Here is a 27,579-nt window from a genome sequence, read left to right on the forward strand (position 1 = left end):
GGGTACATAGGCAGCTTTACGGCTCGGTCATAGTAAAATAAAAGTCAAAAGATCCCCAAGCAAGAAACTGGGGCAGAGGTTGTATTTGTAATGAGAAATGTGATTCCAAAAGTTGTAATCTTAAACCCATGTCAAATTATTTTGAGCCTTTGATACCCTTTCTTTCTAATCCCATCCAAAAGCCCACATTATGGTCCAAAGAAAGACCTTTTGATCAGTTTTCGAGAGATGACGAGTCGAGCAAACAGAGGTGATTCATATCAGGGTAATACTCCGGTCCAAGCAGGGAAATTAATAAAACTGAGAGAGTCTTATTGGTGAAAACCTTCACAGACACCATAAGGCGACAGAAGTTGAGAGAAATAAAATGAGAGAGTCTTATCGGTGAAAACCTTCACAGGCACCATAAGGCGACAAAAGTTGAGAGAAATAAAATGAAAGAGTCTTATCGGTGAAAACCTTCACAAACACCATAAGGCGACAGGAGTTGAGAGAAACGAGAGAGTCTTATTAGTGAAAACCCCTCGAAGGGCACTATAAGGCGACAAGGAATTAATAGGGGGCAAACAAGATAAGCTTGATGGAAAGGATCTGTCGAGACGTCAAGCAGAATAAAGATGTTTTGGCAAAAGAAGATGGGTTGCGGGACCTTTTGAATGCAAAGAAGGGACATCAGAAAGATTTATTGGTGTAAATAGACTGGGTTGATTGATCTAAAAATGCACGACATGACCATTGGGATCGGTTATACCATTCAGATAAGTCATTTTCTCTTCAAACAATCGTTCAAAAAGATTTTTCTTGTTCTATCTTTCGAAGTCATCATTTTTCATTTCTTTTTGGTCAATAGTAGTTTGTTTTTAAGAAGGATTTTCAAAGCCAACTACCAGTTGACAACACGGTGCGAGGATAATATGGTGGGACGAGAAAGACATCGTTGTAAGACCAAATGATGGATTGGTCTAAGATTTCGAGACAATGTGGAGCAAAGGCGGAAAATAACGGTTGAGAAGTTGGTGAATACAGAATCATCAAGAAGGTCGGAAGTCATCGGCCAAGTTTCAAGATGGTCGAACAACACGGAGCATGGAGAAGAGCAAAAGGGAAAACCGTCCCCAGCAGGAGCATCCCCACGTTTTAAACTAACAAATTCTCTTTGATTTTAAGCAGGGACAGGAAATGTTATTGATGACAGAAAAACATGCCACAAGAAAGATTGTCAAACTGGGGCAGAAAATTTTCTTTCATTTTGAAAATTTTCTGGAAGTCAGGTACCCACTTGGGGAAGAAGGAAGATAACACAAGTTTGGTGAAAAGTGGTATCTCCAGCAGTTTTCGGAAGAAGGCAAAACAAGTTTTAAAGAAAGCAATTTCAGGAGAAAGATAACACAAGTCTTAAGGGAAGTAGTTCCAGAGGAAGGAAAACACTAGCTTTAAGGGAAGTAGTCTTTGAAGGAGGAAAATAACATATTTTTGAATGAAACACTGGTGTTATCCCCAGCAGTTTTCAGAGGAATGAAACACCAGTTTTGAGGGAAGCAGTTCTGAAAGAAGATAATTCAAGTTAGAAGGAAAATGGTTCAGGAGACAGGAAGGAACAACGGCAATAGAACGCATTTTTAAGAAATTGTTGAAGTCAGGAGCTCGCCTGCAGAATGGAGGTATTATATTTTTAAGAAGTTGTTGAAGTCAGGAGCTCGCCTGGAGAATGGAGGTATTATATTTTTAAGAAGTTGTTGAAGTCATGAGCTCGCCTGGAGAATGGAGGTATTATATTTTTAAGAAGTTGTTGAAGTCAGGAGCCCGCCTGGAGAATGGAGGTGTTATATTTTTAAGTCGTTGACGAAGTCAGGAGCCCGCCTGGAGAATGGAGGTTGTTATCCTTTAAGTTGTAGTTGAGGTCAGGAGCCCGCCTGGAGAATGGAGGTTGTTATATTTTTTAAAGGTTGTTGAAGTCAGGAGCCCGCCTGAAGAATGGAGGTGTTATATTTTTAAGTCGTTGACGAAGTCAGGAGCCCGCTTGGAGAATGGAGGTTGTTATCCTTTAAGTTGTAGTTGAGGTCAGGAGCCCGCCTGGAGAATGGAGGTGTTGTATTTTTAAGAAGTTGTTGAAGTCAGGACCCCTCCTGGAGAATGGAGGTGTTGTATTTTTAAGAAGTTGTTGAAGTCAGGAGCCCGCCTGGAGAATGGAGGTTGTTATATTTTCAAGTTGTAGTCGAAGTCAGGAGCCCTCTTGGAGAATGGAGGTTGTTATATTTTTTAAAAATTGTTGAAGTTAGGAGCCCGCCTGGAGAATGGAGGTGTTATATTTTTAAGTCGTTGACGAAGTCAGGAGCCTGCCTGGAGAATGGAGGTTGTTATCCTTTAAGTTGTAGTTGAGGTCAGGAGCCCGCTTGGAGAATGGAGGTGTTATATTTTTAAGAAGTTGTTGAAGTCAGGAGCCCGCCTGGAGAATGGAGATATTGTATTTTTAAGAAGTTGTTGAAGTCAGGAGCCCGCATAGAGAATGGAGGTTGTTATATTTTTAAGAAGTTGTTGAAGTCAGGAGCCCCTCTGGAGAATGGAGGTTGTTATATTTTCAAGTTGTAGTCGAAGACAGGAGCCCGCCTAGAGAATAGAGGTTGTTATCCTTTAAGTTATAGTTGAGGTCAGGAGCCCGCCCGGAGAATGGAGGTGTTATATTTTTAAGAAGTTGTTGAAGTCAGGAGCCCGCTTGGAGAATGGAGGTGTTGTATTTTTAAGAAGTTGTTGAAGTCAGGAGCCCGCCTGGAGAATGGAGGTTGTTATATTTCTAAGAAGTTGTTGAAGTCAGGAGCCCGCCTAGAGAATGGAGGTTGTTATATTTTTAAATTGTAGTCGAAGTCAGGAGACCGCCTGTAGAATGGAGTCGTAGTAGAAGTCAGGAGCCCGCCAGGAGAGCGAAGGGTTACAACAAAGATCCCCAACATAAATTAAAGTTCAAAAGTCGGAAGGAAGGCAACACTAGTCATAAGAAGGCGGTTCAAGCTTCGAAGGAAAAATAATTCGAAGCTCACAAGAAGGAAATAAGCAGTTCAAATTCGGCAATCAAGAGAAGACTACGAGTCAAGATAGAAAAAAAAGAAACATCAGAGGAAACACCAGTCACCAAGACGTCAAAGCAACAAGAGACACAAGAGCACGGCTGAAGATCTAGATAAGAATTTGTAATTCATAGACTATAGTTTAGTCTAGCTTCTTGTTTTCTTTTAGCATGGTGTAATAAGGAGGCTAGTAAGTAGCGGCAGCAGCAGCAACAGCAGTAACAGTAAAACCACAGCTCTGTGGTAGTCCCAGCTACCAAAACTTCCCGAACTACATTGACCTGATTCCCTTTTAGCCAGGGATATGTAGGAAACCTTTGAAGCAGAGGTTCGGTCAAATCTTTCAAAAATACTTCACACGGAGTAGCCGAACGGGCAAAAATCGCTCGTATTCTCTCACTTTATCTTTGCACGGAAACTCTTCGTATTTTCGGGCAAAGAGGGGCAGCTGTGAGCACGTGATTTTTGCCCTACGAGAACTACTCCCAAAAATTCAAAATAAAATAGTTTTGTGTTGTTTGTGATTTATTTGTATTTTGTCCGTGCATGTTTATTTCTACTTTAATTAAGAAAAATACAAAAATATGTGTTGAATGTGCATTTAGGATTTAATTTTATAATTAGGAATTAATTAAACAATATTTGGATTTGCGAGAATGAAAATCACAAAAATATGTACTTGACATTTTTTTGGCGTTTAATGTCAAATTGTGTGGTTTTATTTTTATTGGTATTTAATTGTGTGTGATGATTGTTATCAGGAATTAATTGGTATTTTTAATTTGGTTTATAGTTAAAGTTAGGATTTTAGTTTTGAAAAATAAATTAAAAAGGGGAAATAAAGGAAAAGAGGAAAAATGAAAAAAAAAGGGAAAAAAAATCGACCAGGCCCAAAAACCAGCCCAATTCGACACCTCTGTACCCGGTCCAGTTGATCTGGCAAACGACCGCCCAAACGGCGTCGTTTCTGTCACGCTTAGTCTGGACCATTGATCTCAATCCATCAACGGCCAAGATCATCTCTCCCTTACCCGTTCCTATACCCGCCCCTTACTACTAAATGATCCCGTTTGGCTTAAGTGAATTAATCTGGACAGTTGGTTTTCATCATCCAACGGCCCATATTAATCAACTAATTTTTGATATACCAAACACCCCCTCACTCGTCTCTTCAGAGACCAAAACACACACCACCCCTACCACCGTGCTCTGCCCACGGAAAATCGCCTCACGGCGGTTCCGGTGGTCCAAACAGCCCTAAAATTACACCATAGCCTCCCCACGACGTCCTCTTTCCAAATCCCGAATCAGTTTTCTTCGAATCAGTACCATACGCTTCGAATCTTCAATCAAAGATCAGTCCCAAAACCCTAGTTCATCTGTTTGACCCCAAAGTTACACCACTGAACCACCTAGCTACCCTCATCCCAAATCCCACCCCAGTTCTGTCCGGATCTTGTTAGAGCCTTTCGTATTTCAAATCGAAGGCAAACCCTAAAAGAACCAAACTTCAGACTGTGTACGAAGTTAAAAATTTGAGGTTTTAACCGACCTTAGTCGAGTGTTCTCAGTCGAGAACACTCGATTAAGGTCCGTTTTGGCTTCAAAATTTCAAGACGAAGTGTCGACTTAAACGAATTGAGTTTGGTCTGAAATTTCGAGGTATTTCTTTTGTTTTCCTTTTTCTTTTGTTGTTGTTTTATTTTGACTGATTAATTCGTCATTTTTCTCAAGTAGTTCTTCCTCCTCTTTCGGACCTTTTTCTTGGTCCAGTTTTCTTCTGTTGATTAACATATGTTATAAATAGTTTCGTCGATTAATCCGTTCATGTTTGTAGTTTAGTAGTTCTCATCAAGTTGTTTGGTGTCGATTGTTTTGTTCTCAGCCTCAGGGCTCCATTCAGTATATCCTCAGTGTTCCTACGTTTTGTGTTTAAGGTTAATTTAGAACTATGAGTGTTTGCTGTTATTATTGGTTCGAATTGCTTCATTTTTGTGATGTTTGGTTCCCTTTTCTTTGTTGTTCATCATTTTTGCATATGAGTTCAGTTTGTTTGTCGATTCAGTGCGTTTACAGTGATCATTCATTTTGCCTAAGTTTAATTTAGAATTGTGAATATAGTTAGTCATTCCCATGTATCTGTGTCAATCATGGTCTGAAATTTGACCTTGGTAGTTCAATATGATTTTTGTTCGGATTCATTGATCTTTATTTTTTATGCTATTTGATATGATCTGAGTTCTAGCTTGAACTGCTGATTGAATTCGATGAGTTGAATTGGTTATAGTTGTTGGGGTTGGTACCGATTGAAGGGGAAATTGGGATAGGACAGTAATTTTAGGGATATCAGGAGGGCAATGTGGGGGGTTTAAAAGTTTGGCAAATGGTCTTGCTAGTGGGCTGTCAGTAAAGTACTTAATTAACCACTAATCTAATGTGTTAGTGGGGAACAAAACATAATGGTATGTGGAGGCTTAAAAAGAATTGATTAAAATATAGCATGCCCATACCAATTGAATTAAATAATGGCAAGGAACATATAATAGTGGAAAATGCACTTGCTGATTTTAGGGACTGAAATATGCATTAATGATTAAAATAAAAGCACTAGGGTAATGGGGGGTAATTAAAGAATTGAAAAGATAAGATGTAGTGGATTGAGCACTAATGGTATGCCTATTAAAAGAGCTATGAATCTGTCATTGAGGGAGGGGAGTGTTAGAGAAATAGAGAGAGTTCTTGAGAGTTTCACCAGTCCTGAAGAAATCGGTTGGTGAGAAAATATTTTAAGCCAATTCTTCTTTAAGCAATCGGAGAAGTTTGAAAACACTTAAAAATACTGGAGAGTCAGTCAGTTTCTGAGGGGTCAGTTTGGAGAGTTTTAAGCTTGAAAAGAACAGAGAGAAATACTAAGAAGTCTCACTGTGTCATTGAAATTCTTTTCAGCTGATCTTGAGTGACTTCGAGTCCAGCTGAATTGGTTTCTGATTGAACTTTAGCCTATTGAAAGTTTCAAGTGGTTCTGGTCATCTCTTTGAGTTCATTTGGTTTGTTTTGGTACTGCTGTGGGTCAATCTTTTGGTTTTTGTTTGGTTCTTGGGTCATTGAATCATTCCTGGTTTGAAGAATAGCTGTGTTGTGGCTTTGTGAAATTCCTAATAGCTGTTGACTGCCCTGCTGAGCTAACTGCTTCTACTTCCTGTTGATTTCTGATTTCCAGGTACACAATTTGAACTCACCTTGATGTAACTGCAGATTTGAATGAAATGAAACCATATTTCAAGAGCCATGCTCGTTTGGAATGCATATGGCTGTATTTGATTATCTGTTGAGTAGTATACATATTTAATTCATCTAATTTGTATTGTATTAAGGACTGTATAATTAGAACCATTTCTGAATTGTTTAGACCAGCTGATTCATACTGGACCGTATTTGGACTGTGAGTATTTGGTTTTCTCAGACTCGTGTGAATACTCTTAGCTAAGCATTCAGTTATACTTATATTCAGTAGAGCAATGTCTTAACTAGCTAAGGTTAATTCCGGTGGTCATTTCAGGTTGCTTCATGAAGTTATTCTAGTAAGTAATATAGTTGCAATAAAGTCATTTTAAGAAGCTATTTCAGTAGTAGTTAAGTTTGATTAAAATACTAGCTAAGTGTGCTAGGGAACATAAATGATGTAAATAGCCAAACTATGTAATCAAGGTGGTAGTTCATATACTTGAGGTTACCTCATGAGCAGTATACTCAACCCAGTCTTTGCGTTTAATCTTGTCTGGGGTACGAATTATTAAAAGTGGAAAACTAAAATTTCATCAAGTGTTTAGTCTTGTTTAAATTGGAGTTGTGGTTCATTTTGTCGAAAAGGGGATGAGAGCCTATATTTAGGCGGTTTGAGCTTCAACGTGTGAACAAGGTAGCCTAGGTCCTGTTTCATATTACATTCGTTTGGACCTGGGGCCAGGCCTGTGAATGGCCTGCCCTTGTGCTTATTTGGGTTTTAATTTTTTAAAACGGGTTTCTTAAGTCATGTTAATTAATTAGAGCCTTTTTCTTTATTTCAGAGAGACAAGTAAAAAAAAATCACCGTAGATTTTAGGTTTGCCTTTTGAATGATAAAAATGAGATGAGCCTCGCTAAACAAACAAATAAATTACGGGGCCCTCATTAAATGTATATATAAAAATACTTAGATTTCGGGACGGACCGTTTAGCGAATCTCACGGTTTTTCCCCAAAGTAATAACGCGCTAGTCTCTTTAGGCGCGTATTTTAATAATGTTACCTTCCTAAACTCGGGTGCGCATTTATGTGACCTAAATCCGAATCTCAACGATGTTAAAATATGTCACAAACCACGGGTGCATTTATGTGACGTGGTTCAAGATTTGTTTTAATGACGTTGCAATTTTCCTTAAAAAATAAATAAAATACGGTTGAAGTTAAAATTTGCACATAGATTCAACATGTATTAAAGCCGAATATGACAGTTGAGCGACCGTGCTAGAACCACGGAACTCGGGAATGCCTAACACCTTCTCCCGGGCTAACAGAATTCCTTATCCGGATTTCTGGTTCGCAGACTGTAATACAACGTCAAATTTTTCCTCGATTCGGGATTCAACCGGTGACTTGGGACACCATAAATCTCCCAAGTGGCGACTCTGAATTAAATAAACAAATCCCGTTTCGATTGTCCTTTAATTGGAAAAACTCCTTTATACCCCCTTTACGGGGCGCAGGTAAAAAGGGAGGTGTGACATTAGGAATTTCTCTTTATTTATTTGCATTTCATGCATTTTTAATATTTTTAATATTTTTAAATTATAGAAAAATCCTAAAAATTGTCATTTTTACATATTTAACTTTTAAGTCTTTAAAATTAGCATTTTTTTTAGTTAATTAGTTATTTTAATGTTAAAAATAAATAAAGAATTTTAATTTCTACAAAATAGATTAATTTAGGATTTTAATTAATTAAAGAAAAGAAAAAAAGGAGAAAAGGAAATTAAGAAGAATATATTTTTGGCCTTGTTTGTTCTAAAATTGGGTCAATTCTTAAAATGGACCAAATTATTTTTAAATCCCACCCCAATTCCAATACCAATACTCATTTGACCCATTACCTTTTTTTTTTTTACCCTAATCCCTCATAAAAGGGGAGCTAAGACCAAAAAGAGCTCAGATCATAGACCCCTTCACAAAAGAAGAAGCGGCGCCCAACAAGTCTGTTCTGCTTCTCCTTCATTTTTCTCCAAGTCCCAAGCTGAAACGAACGACCCCTCATTTTCCAAAAAAAAAAAAAGGAAAAGCTCACACCCAAAAGAGGAGCTCCCTTCTCCTTCATCTCTAATTTCATCGGCATATGCACGCAATTAGCGATGACCTAAAAGAAAAACGGAGAAATGCACAAAGCCTTCACATGTATTTGAAAAGAGAAATTTTAAGTTCGAAACCTTTGAAGATCTGGAAAGCAAAGTTCTAAAAGAAACAAAAGAAAAAAAAAGGAAAAGTGGTATTTATGGATTGAGCGTTTAAACTCTCCTAAATTTGCTGATTGACTGTTGTGGCTGCTTGCTGGGTCTTGTCATCTTCATTTGTGTTGAGTTTGGCCGATTCAACTTCTGACCCAGGCTTTAGGTACACATTCCTAAATCTGTATTTGCTTGTATTTGTTGCTAAAAATGAAAAAATATAAAATTTCTAGCGAGCTTTGATTTACGGTTTAGTTATGTTATCTGTGTCTTTTTTCAAGAAATTGTTTGCTGGATTTTAGAGATAGTTAAGGTTTGTTTGTCCAGGGATCCTACCCACGCATGGTCCATTCCAGATTTGATAGAATTAAAGTATTTCTATCATTGTATAAAAATGGATTCTTTATGTAATTGCTTCTATGATGTCGAAATTCTTTGTTTAGGTATGCATATTGTACTGACATACTCAGCCCCGTTTGATTGAGCTATGAGTCTCTGTCGCCTTGGTCATTTGTAGTTCAGTAACAAATTTGGTTAGCTTTGGTATATCATGAATAACAGTAGGTCTGCTTTTGAAAGACATTTGTTCTTGACAATTTTTTTGTTTTTCCATTTTTAGGTTCTTTTGTTTAAGCAAACCTTTAATGACAAAAACATATTTAAGTTTGAAATAATCACCAACTTTTCTTCAACAGGTAGTTAGCGATTCATGGAACCTATCCCTAGATAATTCACATGGCTTTCATTTAGAAAATTATAGTTAGCCACTAATTCGGGTACATTTCATATGACCCGATTATAACAACTTCGAATAATAAACCTTTTTTAAATAATTGGAGGCGTGACATGCCAAATAAAATCCTTAAGCCCATGGCCCTCATTTAATTAATTTTAATCATTTAGAAATCGAGGTGTGCCATTTAGTTGAATCTTTCATGGTCCTCACAAACTTGACAAGGCGTAGTTGCTTTAGGCGCGTAATTTAAATTAATTTCCTTAAACTCGGGTGTGCATTTCATGTGACCCAAATCCAAATCTCAAAAACGTTAAATAAAATGTGTCGTGGACCGCGGGTGCATTTCATGTGGCATGGTTCAAGGTATGTTTTAAATAATGTTGAATCTTCCTAAAAATAATTAAAAGCGGTTTAATAAGTTAAAAATGTACCATATGCTAAAACATGTATTAAAATCAGATAATAGGCCAATTTTGATAGTTTAAGCGATCGTGCTAGAATCACGGAATTCGGGGGTGCCTAACACCTTCCCTCGGGTTAACAGAATTCCTTATTCAGAATTTCTGGTTCGCAGACTTCAAAAGGAAAGTCGAATTTTCCTCGATTTGGGATTTAAAATAAACCGGTGACTTGGGATACCAATTAAAATATCCCAAGTGGCGACTCTGAATAAAATAAAATAATCTCATTTCGAATAATGTCACTTAAATTGGAAAAACTCCCTTGTACCCTTCGGGTGGTAAAAAGGAGGTGTGACAAGTGCGACCCTATTTCAGTGCCATGCAAGAGAGTTCTTACCGCCCACCCGCTATTCAGGATTCTTTCAGTGGGTATTCAGGCCATCAGGGTCAGACTTCAAGACAACAGTCTATGGTGTCGAGAGGTTTTTACGAGTGTGGGGATCTGGGCTACATGAAGAGGTTTTGTCCCAAATTTAGGGGAGAGGTAGTACAACAGGACCATTGGCCCATGATTATAGCACCAGTCATCCGACTGCCCAGATGCGGAGGGCAGGCGAGTAGGGGCCGTCCTAGAGGTGGAGGCCAGGAAGGGAGAGGTCAGCTTGTTACTATTCAGTCAGGCGGAGGCCAGCCAGTCAGTGCTCAGCTAGGTTCTATGCTTTTCCGGCCAGACTAGATGCTGTGGCCTTAGATGCCTTTATCACAGGTATCATTTCTGTCTGCGGTAGGGATACTTCAGTATTATTTGATATAGGGTCTACCTTTTCATATGTGTCATCTCTATTTGCTCATTTCCTGGATGTCCCTCGCGAGTCCTTGGGTACTCCTATTTATGTGTCCACACCTGTAGGCGATTCTATTGTTATAGATCGGATCTATCGTTCCTATGCGGTTACATTCTATAATTACGAGACTAGAGAGGATCTTTTGTTGCTTGATATGACCGACTTTAAGATCATCCTAGGCATGGACTGATTATCCCCATATCACGCCATCCTTGATTGCCATGCCAAGGCTATTACCTTAGTGATGCTAGAGTTGCCTAGATTGGAGTGAAAGGGTTAGTCTATCAGTACATCTAGTCGGGTTATCTCTTTTCTGAAGGCTCGACATATGGTTGAGAAGGGTTGTTTGGCTTATCTAGCTTATGTTTGGGATACTAGCGTAAAGGCTCTAGCAATTGATTCAGTGCTCGTAGTCCGGGAGTTCTCTGATGTGTTTCCTTCTTATCTCCCAAGCATGCCACCAGATCGTGATATTGAATTTTGTACTTATTTGGCTCCAGGCACCCAACGTATATCTATCCCACCATACCGTAAGGAACAACTTGAGGAGTTGCTAGCAAAGGGGTTTGTCATACCAAGTGTATCACCTGGCACCAGTGTTATGGGACTATACAGATGTGTATTGACTATTGCCAGTTGAACAAAGTTACCATTAAGAACAAGTACCCGTTGTCGCGTATTGATGATTTGTTTGACCAGTTGCAGGGTGCTAGGGTATTCTCCAAGATCAACTTGAGGTCGGGGTACCATCAGTTGAAGATTCGAGACTCGGATGTTCCGAAGACTGCTTTCCATACTAGATATGGCCATTATGAGTTTCTAGTGATATCCTTCGACTTGACTAACACCCCAACGACGTTTATGGATTTGATGAATAGGGTGTTCAGGCCATACATTAATTCGTTTGTCATTGTCTTCATTGATGACATTTTGATCTACTCGCGCAACATGGAGGAGCACGAGCAGCATTTGAGAGTAGTGCTTCAGAAATTGCGGGAAGAGAAGTTATATGCTAAATTCTCCAAGTGTGAGTTTTGGCTAGATTCTGTAGCATTCTTGGGGCATGTTGTATCAGGCGAGGGTATTAAGATGGATCCCAAGAAAATTGAGGTAGTTCAGTGTTGGCCTCGTCCCACTTCGGCGATTGAGATCAGGAGCTTCTTGGGGTTAGAAGGTTATTATTGCCGGTTTGTGGAGGGCTTCTCATCTATTGCAGTGCCTCTGACTAGATTGACTCAGAAGGGTGCTCCGTTCTGTTGGTCTGATGATTGCAAGGCGAGCTTTCAAAAGCTCAAGACAGCTTTGACTACACCAATTCTAGTGTTGCCTTCCGGTTCGGGGAAGTATATTGTGTATTACGATGCTTTAAGCGTTAGTTTGAGTTGTGTATTGATGCAGGAGGGGTGAATTATTGCATATGCCTCATGACAACTAAAGATCCATGAGAAAAATTATCGGGTGCACGATTTGGAGTTGGCCGCGATTGTTCATGCTCTTAAGATCTGGAGGCATTATCTTTATAGGGTGTCCTGTGAGGTTTACACTGATCATTGCAGCTTGCAGCATTTGTTCAAGCAATGGGATCTTAATTTGAGGCAGCGCAGATGGCTTGAGTTACTGAAGGATTATGATATCACCATTTTGTATCATTCGGGCAAGGCGAATGTAGTCGCGGATGCCTTGAGCAGAAAGGCGGAGAGTATGGGTAGCTTGGCATTCATTTTAGCAGAGGAAAGACCACTAGCTTGGGACATTCAGTCCTTAGCTAATAGACTTGTAAGGTTGGATATTTCAGAGCCCAACCGAGTTTTTGCATGCGTCGTTGCCTAGTCTTCACTATTGGAGCAGATCAAGGCTCGACAGTTTGATGATCAACATTTGATGGTTCTCAAAGAGACGGTACTATAGGGTAGTGCCAAGGAGGTTTCTATCGGCAAGGACGGTGTTCTGCGACTCCAAGGTCGTCTATGTGTTCCTAATATCGATGGTTTGAGGGAGAAGATTCTAGAAGAGGCACACAGTTCTCGGTATTCTATTCATCCAGGTGCTACGAAGATGTAGCGCGACCTGAGGCAGCATTATTGGTGGCGGCGGATGAAGAAAGATATAGTTGAGTATGTAGCTAGGTGCATAAATTTCCAACAGGTTAAGTATGAGCACCAGAGGCCAGGTGGCCTACTCCAGTAGATGACTATACTGGAGTGAAAGTGGGAGCGCATTACTATGGACTTCGTAGTTGGGTTATCGTAGACTTTGCGGAAGTTTGATGTAGTTTGGGTCAATATTGATAGGTTGACCAAGTCGGCACACTTCATTCCAGTTGTGACTACGTATACTTCAGAGAGGTTGGCCCAGATTTATATTCAGGAGATAGTTCTGTTGCATGGTGTGCCTGTTTCCATCATATCAGATAGAGGCCCTCAATTTACTTTGCATTTCTAGAGATCAGTAAAAAGTGAGTTGGGGACCCGCGTAGAGCTCAGCATAACATTTCATCCACACACTGACGGGCAGTCGGAGTGGATAGTTCAGATCTTGGAGGACATGCTCAGAGCATGTGTGTTTGACTTTGAAGGGCATTGGGATCGATTCTTGACTTTGATCGAGTTTGCTTATAACAACAGTTATCAGTCCAACATTGAGATGGCTCCATTTGAGGCTTCATATGGTCGGCGATGTCGTTCTCCCATCGGGTGGTTTGATCCTGGCGAGGCTAAGTAATATGGTACCGATTTGGTGAAGGATGAATTGAAAAAAGGTAAAGTTGATTCAAGAGCGACTTCGCACAACACAATCCAAACAGAAGAGTTATGCAGATCAGAAGGAATGTGATGTGTCATTTATCATGGGCGAGAAGGTTCTCTTGAAAGTCTTGTCGATGAAGGGGATCATGAGGTTCAGGAAGAAGGGCAAGTTAAGCCCAAGGTTTATAGGCCCATTTAAGGTGTTGCGACGAGTTGGGGAGGTTTCTTATGAGCTTGCTTTGTCTCTTAGTCTATCGGGAGTTCATCCGATTTCCTTGTGTCTATGCTCCGGAGGTATCATGCCAACTTGTCACATGTGTTAGACATCAGGACGATTCAATTAGATGAGAGCCTGGATTATGAGGAGGAGCCAGTTGCCATTTTTGATAGGCAGGTTCGCCAGTTGAGATCCAAGAGGATTTCTGCGGTAAAGGTTTAGTGGAGCCAACTAGTCGAGGAGGCAGCTTGGGAGTCCTAGGAGGACATGCGGAGTAGATATCCACACTTATTTAGCACTCCAGGTATGATTATAAACCTGTTTGAGGACGAACATTTGTTTAAGAGGTGGAGAATGTAACAACCCGACCGATCGTTTTGACTTCTAGAACCTCGTTCCCCTAATTAAGACTTACATGCTTTTACTATTTTATGACTTGCGGGGATGGTTAGTTCGGGATTTGAAAGGGTTCGGGTCGAAATCGGAACACTTGGTTCCTTAAGATTTGGCTAAAAAGGCTAAGTTTGACTTTGGTCAATGTTTTGAGCAAACAACCTCGGAATAGGGATTTGATGGTTCCAATAGGTTCAAATGATAATTTTGGACTTGGGCGTATGTTCGTATCAGGTTTTGAATGACCGGGGAGGATTTTAGTGCCTAATAGTGAAAGTTGGCATTTTGGGTGAATTTCATAAGTTTGGGTTGAAGTGGATTTTTACATTATAGACGTCCGTTTGGGATTCTGAGCCTGGGAATAGCTCTGTATGGTGATTCTAGACTTAGGAGCACATCCGGAAGTGGATTTGGAGGTCTGTAGGTCGTTTCGGGGTCATTTGGTGAAAGTTGGAAATTTGAAGTTTTTATAAAGTTTGACCGAGGGTGGACTTTTTGATATCTGGTTCAAATAGTTCCGGAAGTTAGAGTAGGTCTGTAATATCATTTAAGACTTGTACACAAAATTTGGCATCATTCCGAGTTGATTTGATAGGAATCGGACGCGCGGAAGTATTTTAGAAGTTTTTGAGTTCATGAGTTAGTCCATGCGTTTTGGCTTCCAATTCATGGTTTTTGATGTTATTTTGGTGTTTTGATCATGCGAGCGAGTTTGTATGATGTTTTTAGACTTGTGTGGATATTTGGTGTGGATTCCCGAGGGCTCGGGTGAGTTTCGGACATGTTCGGAAGGATGAGAAAAGCTTCAGTTTTCTGGTGTTCCTTTGCTAGTGTTGCAGGTATCGCATTTGCGAGATTGGCTTCGCAATTGTGAAGAAGCCTAATCTGGGCAGCGCTCGCATTTGCGACCTTGATAGAGTTCGCATTTGCGAGTTTTGGGTCGCATTGGCAGTGGGAGCCCAGGTTCGCATTTACGATGATTTTGTCACATTTGCGAGCCAGGTGTCGCAAATGCGACATCTGCGACCTGTGCACAGCTTTATTAAATGCGGGACTTAGGCCATTTAGCTCATTTTCTTTCATCTCTTGGGTGATATTTGGAGCTCTTGAAAGAGGGTTTTCACCTAGCACTTTGAGGTAAGTAATTTCTACACAACATGAGTTAAAAAATTGGTGAAAACAAGGGTTTAGTTAAAAAAACTTAGGTTTTGGATAAAAATGGGATTTAACCACGAAAATAGTTATGGAATTTGGTGATAATTATATATTTGACTTCATGAGGTTATGGGTAAAAATTTTCTTCGAAAATTTTCGAAATCCGGGCACGTGGGCCTGGGGTTGAATTTTGGGAATTCTTCAATTGGGGTTGGGTAGTCACTTTAATAGTTAGGATATGAAATTTTGAGATTATATTGACTATCTTATATAACATTTGACTAGTTTCGAGTCGTTTGACACTAATTGAGGGTTTAAAGCACGATTTTAGACCGGAAAGTAAGCTTGAGGCGAGGTAAGTCTCTTTTCTAACCTTGTAAGAGGGAATTAACCCCGTAGGTGAACTTAATTAATATGTGCTTCAATACGAGGTAAGACTAGATACTTACTGGGTACATGTTGTTTATGTACTCACGTTACACTTTTGCACTAAATGTGCAGGATCTGAGGCAGGTAAATCTGGATATCAGTCCGGCGCACATCCTTGACTACTCCGAGGCTTTGCGGTGAGCTACCTTCTGTGCTTGTTCTGCAGCAGCCGAAGTCTTCCTTTTGCTTTATTTTCTATCTATTTCATTTTAGATAGTAGTGTAGTATTCTTTTGTATATTCTACTAGTAGCTGTCGCGCCCCTTTTCTCGCGAAATCGAGTTTTGACATTTCTGGGACAACTCTTTTCTGAGAGGGTAGGGAATTGGAATTGAAAGAGTCGCTACCAAATGGATTAAGGTGCGTTAGGGCACCTAGAACAGATAACTCATGTTGTACCAATTTACATCACCAGAGATCGGGTAAGGGCTCGAAATTACCTTAAGGGGAAGGTGTTAGGATCCCCTCGAGGTCCGCAACGGTGGGTCCCGGCCAAACTTAAGCGAATTAGTCTTAAAAAGGGAAGAAAACAATTTGGACAAGTACCATATTCAATTTATTCTAAACAAGAGCATAGAGGGGGGGGGGGTCCTACATTTTTTAGCCAATAGGATCATTCTATGCGATACTTTTCAACTCCCTCAAGTCGGGGTATTACTCATAGCATTAGCACATAGGTTATCATCTCCTTACTACCCAATACTATCTTTAAGTTGTTGCTTAAGCGTTCTAGTAGTTTCTAGCTTGTTCCTTATGCGTGCACTACCCGTCCCTTTCCTATGGCCCTGGAGATATTAGGACCTCTATTTGGGATAGTTCTAGGCCAACTTATGTTACTAAAAAAAATGTGAAATCTAGGCGACAAACAAAAAAAATAGGACTTTCAGATAAAGAACAAGTATGGGCTTACATTGACCTCCACACATAGGCAACAAAAGCAAGCAATTGAATCAGCAAAATTTGTTAACTTTGGAATCTTATAGGCAGGATATCTACGTGAGAAACCATAGTATAAAGGTAGTTTTATTAAGGCTAGCATTAAGACCTATTTGTTTGCCTACTAATTTTATTCAGCATGAATCTGAGCACTTCAGGCAGCAAGATGTCACAATTTAGATCCAGAATCATTGTTAAGTCCTACATATACGTTGCCTAAGTGAATAGCGACTGAATTCAAAATCGATCAACAGGATCCTATAGGCATGATTTCTACGAGCTTATTAATTACAGACCTATAGACATGGTTTCTGGGTGTAGCACTGATTTAACTCGTAAAGATAGATTTTTATTTCCTATAGGCATGCTTTTTAATTGCTGAATTGACTTAAACCTTGCAGGCATGATTTCTAAATTTGAAACTGATTTTTTTAATCCTATAGGCATGATATCTAGTAGCTGTATCCGGGCAGAAATTAACAGATTGCCAGTAAGGATAATTAGCTCAAACAACAAGGTCATATAGGCATGATTGCTAATGCACATTCGTTGAAAACATGTATAGATCCTATGAACATGATTTCTAATGTACAAAATTGAACGAAAGTCCTATAAGCAGAAACTCTAGTATGCAAAATGTAAAATACGGAATTAAATGATCATGAACGTCCTATAGGCAGGATTTCTAAACACAGTACAATATTCACATAATTCAATCAGCATAATTAAATCCTATAGGCAGGATTTCTACCCAGTTTTAACAAAAGATATAAAAAGACCTCCCCCAACTTTACTAAATACCCCTAAATTTGTTATTACATAGTTATTACAGACCAGAATAGCCGAATGAATTACATAATGGTAATAGTTACACTATAGGGAGCCTTCATAGGCCCAAGTAAACTTGGGAACCAAGCCTTCCAACCATAACCACTTTGAAGCACATCATATGGGTTCATAGCATATTAGGACCAATGTGTCAAAGTTCCCAAGGGCCTCAGGGGACGCAGGGCAATGCTCACACCAGAATCACATTCAGAAGATAGTTTATAAAGGATTGGAAAACCAGCCCCCCAATGTGTCAGAGTTCAAATGAGTCTCAAGGACCATAGGTAGTGCTCACACTGGGGTGGTTGAGAACCTAAGGGACTAAGAGTAGGGGTTTTGAAAATCAGTACATAAAAGGAATAAAGGGCAGGTTTTAAAATAGTTCAATTTCAGAAGAAGGAAAGTTCAGAACACAGAGTTGCAGGCAGAACTGTACCAGGAAGCAAACAAGGTTCATGTTCAGCATATAGTTCAAACAGGTTGAAATCTGATTAAGCTAATACTCATGCTAGTATTCCAAACAGTTATGGTTTAATCACAACAGTAATTAGCAAGAAACATTTGAGTTAAACAAACATGACATATGAGTTAAGCAACAAGTTAACTGATTACATGCTTATAGTGTATAGAATTAACAAACAGTGCATGAAACATATTAAAACCTTAGGCTAACCCATGGGAGGATTCATATTATTCGAAATAAATTAGTTAAGCAACAACTTAACTTATAGTGTGCAAAGTTCAAAACAGGTATAGAATTAACAAACAGTGCATGAAGCATATTAAAACCTTAGGTTAACCCATGAGAGGATTCATATTATTCGAAACAAATTAGTCCTAAGTTAATAGTGTTACTAAATGGAATCACGTAATCATGTGAAGGATAGAATCATGCTGAGAATTGAAACAGGCTAGTCAAGTAAAGCATAGAGAATGAAATTGCAAAGGTTGGGGCATACCGGTTAAGTAAAAAAGCAAGTAAGTATGGCATAGCAGTTAAGTTCTAGAATGATTTGGCTTTGGCTTTTAGCCAGCCAAAACCAGTGATACTTAGTGCAGAAATCAGAACAAGAGAGAGCTTAAGTATTTTCAGTGAGAATCAGAGAGTTTGAGTCCTTTTTTAGGGGAAAGGGAGAAGGGTTTAAATAGTACTCAATGAGACAGACAAATAAGGCAATAGGTCAATCATAGACAAATAAGGATTGAGAATAATTCCATAATCAATTTAAAGTCGGCTTCAATCAATTAACATGATATAATAGCATAAAATCAGACAAGTATTACTTAAATTAGGGAGGGTATTATACAGAATCATTCAATAAAAATTTCGGATCAAATAAGGTAGGGAGTAATGAGAACAGGTAAATCGAACCAAATAAGGTAGTACCAGTATCGTACAGGAAAGGAAAGGTTGGATTTTTAGCAAAGATTTCCAAACCCTAATTTGGGGTAAGTAAAATTAATCAGCAATTAACGCCGGAGTTAAAGACAAATAGGCAGAAATACTAGGAGAAATAATTAAATAATCGAAACCCTACAAAAATAGGCAGAAATACAAAGACATATAGACGGAAATAATTAGGGTAAGTGAAATCAGTCAGAAGTAATAAAGAAAACCGTAATAGATACACAAATATGAAACAACAGATTTGGTTCGACTTTGAAAATCAAAACCCTATTTTTAGGGTAAATAAAATCGATCAAAAATAGTAGAGAAACTATAAAACACAGAGATAGAGATACCGAAACATTAAAGGAAAAATACTAAAAAATAAAAATCATTTCAGATCTGGAAAGATCTAAACCCTAATTTTGGGAAAGTAAAAAATTCAACCAAAAATAGACAGATTCGACGAGTAACACGGTAAATAATAACATTAAAGCGAACCAAAAATGAACCAAAATTTGGTTTGAACCAGAGATCCAAAACCCTAACTGAAAGATATGAAAATATTCGTACTCACAGATATTGGGATGAATACGGACGGAAATAACCAAAATATAAGAGATTTTGAACAAGATCCAGTTTGAATCTCTCGAGATCAACTTGCCATTTGAGGCAAACCAGTTTAAGTAACATCAAAGATGGATAGTAGGTAAAGAAGTAAGGCCAAATAAGGCAATGAATCAAGAAATGATTCCATTTTTTGCCAGAATTGAAGGAGAAATGGTGACAGCGGGTTAGGGTTTGAGATGGTGAGGGGTGAGGAGATGAGAGGATTCGAGGATGGCGTATGGGGGTAAATGAATTAGGGTTGGGAGATGATTAATTAAAATGGGGGAAGTAATTAGGAGCCATTGATCTTTTGAGATCAATGGCTGGGATTTTACAAGGGCTTGGGTCAGGGTTTTAAAATTGGTATGGGTCGAGGTTGAACGGGTATGGGGTATTGGGCTGGGGTAATTGGGTTAGGCTAGATCCGAATTTAATTAGAAAAGGGCTAGATTTTAACTACCCAATTAAATTAGTAAAATAATTTATAAAAATAATTAGTAAATAATAAAAAATTTATTTGTGAATGAAAATAATTTAAAATAATTATTTAACATTATAAAAATATATAAAGTCATTTTTATGTAAATAATGTAATTATACATATATATTGGCTATTATTGCAAAATGTGCAATTCTAGCCTTAAAAATGCAAATGTAATTATTAAAAATGCAATTAAAATATCTAAGAACTATATGGGCATAAATGATGAATTTAGATGATTAAATCATCATAAAATAATATGAGGGATAATTATTGGATAAAAAATACAGAAATAAATTGATTTAGAGCCTTTAAAATTGTAGAAAAATTATAAAAACACTTGTGCATGTTGGTAAATTTGATAATAATAAATGTGCATATTTAAATATATGAGAAAAAAATTAGGTATCAACAGTAGCTCATACACTTGTGACACCAGGTCTTGGCGCACATTAGTAGACTTGTGATTTTGGTTTATTTCTATGGTTATGATTGCACTCAGTTGCTTTCGTTTTATTTATTTTAAACCTGTTATTCCTTAAATCTTTTAAATTAATGAAATTTTAATTACTTGAAAATCTATTAAAAAGGGAAATTACGTGGTTAGTTCACTGTTGGCTTGCCTAGCGACAGCGCTGGGCACCATCACAACCTATACTAGAATTGGATCGTGACATATGCCCAAGTTCCAAATCACGACATGGACCCACCGGGACCGTCAAAACATTGATCCGGGTTTGTTTACACAAAACGTTGACCGTAGTCAACTCAAATGAGTTTTAAGGCACGATATCACATTTTCGTAAATTTTCTCATAAAACTTTCCGGAAAAGAGGACACAGACTACGCACGCAAATCGAGGAAGGCTAAACGAAGCTAATCGAGCTCTCGAAACACAAAAATAAAAGTTAAAACTGGAAATGACCTATCGGGTCATTACAGAAATAAGTAATTGAAAAGTTTATAGTTTCTACTGCTTCCACCCATATTATGATTAAAGTTCATTATAAACCAAAAGAATGTTTAAGTTGCCTTTGTTCCCTTTGAGCAAAATCTTCTAGGACTCTACCATAAGCCCAATCTTTTATGTGAAATTTGTTCTTTTCGGGGGGTCCAATGCCAGGAGACCGGAACCTTTTTATTGTCTTTTTGGACAAAAGTTACGTAAATAAGTGTAAAAAAAAGTTACATTTTTATATGTAACGCCAAAACATACAACACATACCTTAACGATAACTTTTGCCATTAAGGTATAGCGTGGTGTGTTTTGGCGTTATTCATACTGACATTTGACTGACAGGTATATCGTGTTGTATTTTACACTATATATAGCGTAAAAATACAATACACTATACCCCTTATTATGGGCCCACCAATAAGTTAACTGACATAACAATAATTCAAATGTGTATAACGTATATTCAAAGAGCGCTATACATAAAAAATTTCAACCCCCCGGGCTCGCACATTTTCTATATAAAGGGGTTAGGATTTTAGGAAAATCCATTCACAAAAAATTCTAACTCCCATTCAATCTTTTCTTCTTGTTAAATTCTCAAGCATTTTTTCGTAATGTCTGAAAAGCGTAGAATAAGAGTTTCATTATATTGTTTGGGGGGGGGGGAGGTGAGGTTGTGATGGAGAATAACTCAGTGAAGTATAGTTTATCTCCACGGGGTCATGTTAAATTATCACTTACAATGGAGTACGATAAATTGATATCGTTGTTATGCAAAAAGAAATGCGTGTGAGGAAACACCAAGTGATACTTAAAGTAACCAAAAGATATCCGTATTCCGTCACTCCACAAGGGGCTGCTTTTTACTCGGAGTTAGACATCTACGATGATGAAACTTTAAGGGATTTTCTGAGGACTCCGGATGAATACCGGGTCTTGTAATCAAAATGTTGGATATGTACGTCAAGGTCGAAGACGTTCCCAACAATGAGGTTGCCGGACAGGTTCCGGATAACCCCCAGTCATCGGGTGGTTATTCTGGAGCAGTTTTTGCCGGGCAGGTTCCGGATGAAAAAGTTTTTCTTGATTTAAATTTATCACCGCCTGCTTTTCATAATTCACAAGACGAGTGGTAAACTTTAATTTTCCTTTGTGTTATGGTGTACATTTTTGTTATATTGAATTTGTATTAACGCTCATACATTTAACAGGGGGTACCGACCGGATATGAATTTTATAAATTATGAACCCACACATAGTTTTGGTGTGCTGGATCATGGTAGTCCATTCGGTAGTAATCACCTAAATAAAAATAAAAATGTCCATTATGGAATTTCATCACATTACGACTTGTAAGTGAAGTGATACAGCTATATGGAAAGTATTTATTAATTTCAGTAGCTTATTATTTTGTTGATTGTGCAGTAAAAACGAGCAAGTTGAACCACATGGACTCACTCAATTGCCCGAAGACAACGTATTAAATCGGGATCTGGCAGATGCACAGAGTGAGGAAGAGAATAGTGATTACGACAACAATGCTGATGAATCTGGAGACGCGACACCCTTTCCTCGTGAGGATGGTGATGCGGAAGATGAGAAGGAAGGACCTGATTCGACCAGAGAGTATGCTCCACCCCCCTAGACGAAGTGTGTGCGAGTCCCAAGTGCAGTTTCATTCAAAGTATATATACCTATTGGGTTCCAGGCTCAATATTTGAGACCAGTAGCACCAAACTATCATGAATAATTATGTGTATCAAATTCAATATTTTGATAATTTTGCGTGTGTTTGTTTTATAATTTACATTCTTAATTTTTAATTATTTAATTGTACAAAGTATATATTTTCATCTACCAATATAAGAAATACTTAAACTACAAGGATTCTACGCTAAATTACTCTACAGTTTACTGCGCTAAAAGGTTCTACATTTTACTACGCTAATAAATAATCTAAACTAAATATAAACAAAAAATACATTTTAATCACATAACATTCACAAAAATACATATAACATACTAGTTTCACAAAAATAAAACACAAACCGACATGGAAACAATAATATCTAAATCCTGATATTAACAGAAAAAATTATTTCTCAATTTTATACTATAAGATACTAGTTCCGCAAATAAAACACAAAACGACATGGAAACACATTCAATCAACTAATATATATGCATTACTATATAAGTTTCGACATAAAATAAATCGAAATACCTCGATATAGTGTTTTGTGTGAATTTGAGTCCGAAATTGTGAAACCACAATAATACAATGCTCTACTACGATATAGGACCTACGTTCTTAATGTTTTGTGCGCGGGTGGGGCCCACAATTTTTTTTAAAGAAGACGATGGGGAGGGGGACTAGAAACTGGTTGAAGTAAAAAATAGGAGGGGGGGTTCGTTCTGGCCGAGGAAGAAGACGAAGGGGATTATTTAATTAGGGGTATAGCGTGCTGTATTTTTACGCTATATAACGTAAAAATACAGCACGCTATACCTGTCAGTCAAATGTCAGTATATATAACGCCAAAACACATCACGCTATACCTTAACGGTAAAAGTTATCATTAAGGTATAACATGGTATGTTTTGGCGTTATATATAGAAAGATAACTTTTGTTTTATACTTATTTATGTAATTTTTATCCAAAAAGACAATAAAAAGATTCCGGACTCCCAACGGCAATTTGTTAGATTCGCAGTTTCAAATTCTGCATTAACTAAAACAGTTTTAAGTAGAGGATCCCTAGGCGCTACTTTACTTTGACGTAGCTTTTTTATGCTTTTTAGCAAACAAAAGAAAAAGCAGTGTGTATATATATATATCAACAATCAAATTGTGCCTTTTAAAGTAAGTAGTCCGTTGAAATTCTCTTTTCCTGCTCTCCAATTATTTAACAACGACTAGTTGAATAAAGCAGTTACAATTACTGCACTTAAATAATAATACTACTGCTACTGCTTTGACAAAGTGTGGCCATGAATACTCTCGAATGGAATCAAATTGACAAATATTCCCCAAAAGTTGCCTTCTTTTTTCTTTTTCTTTTTTTAATTTGTAAAGGGGTTTATTGTTCTTTTGAGAAGGTTTAATATTAAAGCACCAAAGACATTGCAACAGCGATTTCTTACATAGAAAATGTACATCCTAACGTGTTCTTAAGAATAGCAAATTAAATCAGAATTATATCGTAGGAACAACGAACCTTAGCATGGGCGGCTTGGCTTGCCCAGAGATCTCGACTTCAAGCTCTGAAAATGATTTTTTTTTATAGGCCTTTGATATGCCTTACGTGGTGTGAATCCGATAGTTTAATAGGCTCACACGGCACGGATCGAAATAGTCTGGCTTAATACACTAAGCATCGGATGGAATCATGGAAAACCAAAAAAAGACTACTCCTGCTGCTCGAGATAATATTTGTTTTTCTTTATCTAACATATACTAATGGCCCATTGTCCATAGATTTTTCTTTTTCCTTTTCCGATATTTTTCCATAAAAAACATATTTGTCCATGAAATTTTGTAAGTTTTTTGAGATTTTTCAAAAATATTTTTTTTCAAAAATCAAAATTTGACTTTGACCATTTTTCAAAGCTTTCGAAAAAACTTCTTTCCCCACTCCCAAAACTTAAATATTTTTCCACGTAAAAATATGCACGTCCAAACATAATTTCAGATTCTAAATATCACTTTTCAACTTAGCTACATTTTTTAAAAATTATATAATTTTTATGTCCAAACGCCTACTAAAAAGGTTCACAAGGCGTATACATCAGATGTAGGTGGAATGTAAAATGAAAGCACTGTAAGAGGGGGGGGGGGGTTACAGTTTTCAACATCTAATCTTATACTTCCTCCGTTTCATATTAAATGAGGTACTTTCTTTTTTAGTCTGTTCCAAAACAAATGACATATTTCTAAATTTGGAAATAATTTAACTTTAAACTCTTTCATTTTACCTATTTACCCTTATTGAGAAGCTTTTATAGTCACACAAATGTCATGGCCCCAAAAACTTCTTACCCCTTAAACTTTTAAGATCACAAATTTCAAAAATCTTTTTTTTCTTAAACTCCATGTCGAATCAAACTACCTATATAATGATACGCACGGAGTACTACAATTGTAAACCCTGACTATGACTTGAGGAACTGCTTTTGAACCTAACCCCTTTTGGCTTTTGGAGATAGGATAGGACTGTAGCTGCCATTTTCAGAGTAAAATATTGCCCCATTATCCGTTGTCAATGCAAAATGCTGGCACATAAACATATGATCACTCGTTATATACCTTGTGTAAAAAAGTTTACATTATAGATCAGCTTATTTAACCAGTTAACAAGTTTTTACCATTTTTTCAGATAAACAATCGATGTTTATTCTAAAATTTTACTTATAATTACATTTTAAGTGACCTATTTGCATAATACGTTTCACAATTTTTATGTATAAAACTTAAACTATTTGTATAAATATAAGAGAAAATGAAACCAAATTATTTCATTGTGATTTTGGAATAATAACTTTGGATTATCAGTAGATTTTACTCTGATATTAATTAATAACTTAAGCAACATCTTCAATGGAAGGAAATACAACAGATAAAGTCACTATAAAATTAGCTATTGTGTAGGGTACAACACTTTTGCGTAAAAAGAGGCAAGTGTTACTTCTATATTTAGAGATAGGGAATCTAATGCAATTCAATGAATTATGCAATACATGCATATCTAATGGAGTATACACAAAGAATAAACATATTTCGCCCAAACGGCTAGCTATCTAGGATGCTCTCGGTGGTCCCGATTGCGCCAATTCGACGGGCGAGGGAAAATCATTCAAAGCAAAATTTAGGAGAAAAAACGAAAAAGTCCAATGTTACAATTTAGGTATGGATGTGTCAACCTCATTTTCAAACACCTTTGGACTAAAGTGTGTGTATGGTCCTACTAGTACTATTTAGGTCATCCTATTTCCACAATGGTTTATCCAATCCTCAAGCATTTACCCCGTTTGATTAATGACTAGTATTTATTACTCCATTGTTAATGATGGTTACATATTAGTACTATCAAATTGGATAAATTTTACGAATGATTATATAATTATATTTTTTTTCATTAAAGTCATATAACAATATTTTTTAACACATGGAGTAATTACTATCAATTCGGATGAAAATTTTAAAAATATGAATAAGAAGATAAATATCGTATACTTTGGGAGGAAGGGTTTTATGTTTCTTTAATATAATTTAATTTGGGTCGGATTATTCCTCTTCTAATTGGGTCAATATTAGTGAGATTGAAAAAAAATGAAATAAAAATAATATTGTAGAAAATTAAATTTCCGGCAATTATGACTTGTGTGTGAATAAAGTGAAAGTCTTGTGATTTTTATAGAAAACATAGTTGCATATGACTTTAATGATAAAAAGTCACAGTTGTATGACTATTTGTGACATTTACCTATCAAATATTAGAAATATTGGTAAAATCATAAAATATTTTTTGTACGATGAACCACTTAACTCTTTTTTGCAACAGGACTAATATTTGTGTTACAATACATTAAAAATTTACACCAGTCAATTTTTAATTTTGATGTACAAATTAGACTTATACAAGAGAAGGGAGAATATCCATCGGTTAGAGTGGTACTATCCATTATGTTTTAATTCATAGATAAAATTTGAATTGTGATCTCATAATTAAATTACTTTTATACAAACATTATTTGATTAAAATATAAATAAAAAAATCAATAAATGATCAACACGTCTCAAACCTTAAAGCCTTTAACGGACATGCATGAATACGAGATAAGTACAAAACCGGTGTTTAGTTCCAATATTCACATGATAAATAAGACAAGATAAATGACAATTGGACATGAAATTTGGTTGGTATCTGTTGTGTTCATGTCCTTTTGGATAATTTCTTGATGTGTCAAAGTTCAATGTAATTTGGTTTAGTTATGACAATTGGACAACATTATGGGCTTATATTATATGTTTGTTACTCCAAATTAACAATATTGTTAGCATCAATGAAAATGATATGCACTTTATAACAGTAGCCTTTGCTTAATTGACAACTAAATAAGTTGTACCCTTACTTAAACAACTTGTTTATCCCTTTTAGTTATTTTGTAATGTACTATTTCATGTCTTTTGTTTTATAATCGTGCACTTTAACTAATTCAACAGAATATCTGTTACCTCCTACTAGCAAGTCTGGAATGAATGAGAAAAATTATCAAGTATTTTTTTGTTCCAGTTTGAATTCAAAACTTCCTTTTTTTTTTTTCCAATTTTGAACCTCTACAAGACTACAACAACTGAAATTAAAAAGGAATTGGACTTAAGCATGGAGCAGTGTTGTCTTATGCAAATGTTTGGTATAAAATTAGCTAATTGGAATAAAGGAACAAGAATAAGCAAGAAAAACGTAGGAAGGGATTAATTATTAATGAGATTAAAAAGGATGGAAATAAGTGAATAAGATGGTGTTTGTAGGGAAAAGGACAAGATGCGAGGCCACGTTGGAAGTAGTGAAAAGCAATGCGGACATATACTTATTGAAAAAAGATGCGTGGAATAACAAAGGTAAGGTCCAATATTGGGACCCAACCTTTGAAATCTGTGACGGCAGTTTCACTCTCAACTAAACAAAGACTCTCATTTCTTTACTTTTTCATTCACAATAAACAAACACTGGTACTATACTACTACTAGTAATATGTTACCCTCAGAAAGAAAAAAAATAATTACTCAGTAATCTCTCTCTTTCTTTGTCAGAGGGTTGAAGAAATGTTGATTTCTTCACTAGTGATTGTCTGTTTCTCTCTCTAATCTCTCTTTCTTGAACAAATAAGTATTAAAGATTGCAGCTTTTGTATTTTTTTGG

The 27,579-nt window shown here is 37.0% G+C and overlaps 1 long non-coding RNA gene across 1 annotated transcript; it reads left to right on the forward strand.

The window, feature by feature from the left end:
- Window positions 1–8,240: 8,240 nt before the first annotated feature.
- Window positions 8,241–22,459, forward strand: LOC104228255 (uncharacterized). The gene is made up of 3 exons (XR_711303.2): window positions 8,241–8,704; window positions 15,531–15,595; window positions 22,082–22,459. It is a non-coding gene; the product is annotated as an uncharacterized lncRNA (long non-coding RNA).
- The last annotated feature ends 5,120 nt before the right edge of the window (window positions 22,460–27,579 follow it).

Source organism: Nicotiana sylvestris, chromosome 9, assembly GCF_000393655.2.
Source record: "Nicotiana sylvestris chromosome 9, ASM39365v2, whole genome shotgun sequence".
Classification (NCBI taxonomy): Eukaryota; Viridiplantae; Streptophyta; class Magnoliopsida; order Solanales; family Solanaceae; genus Nicotiana; species Nicotiana sylvestris.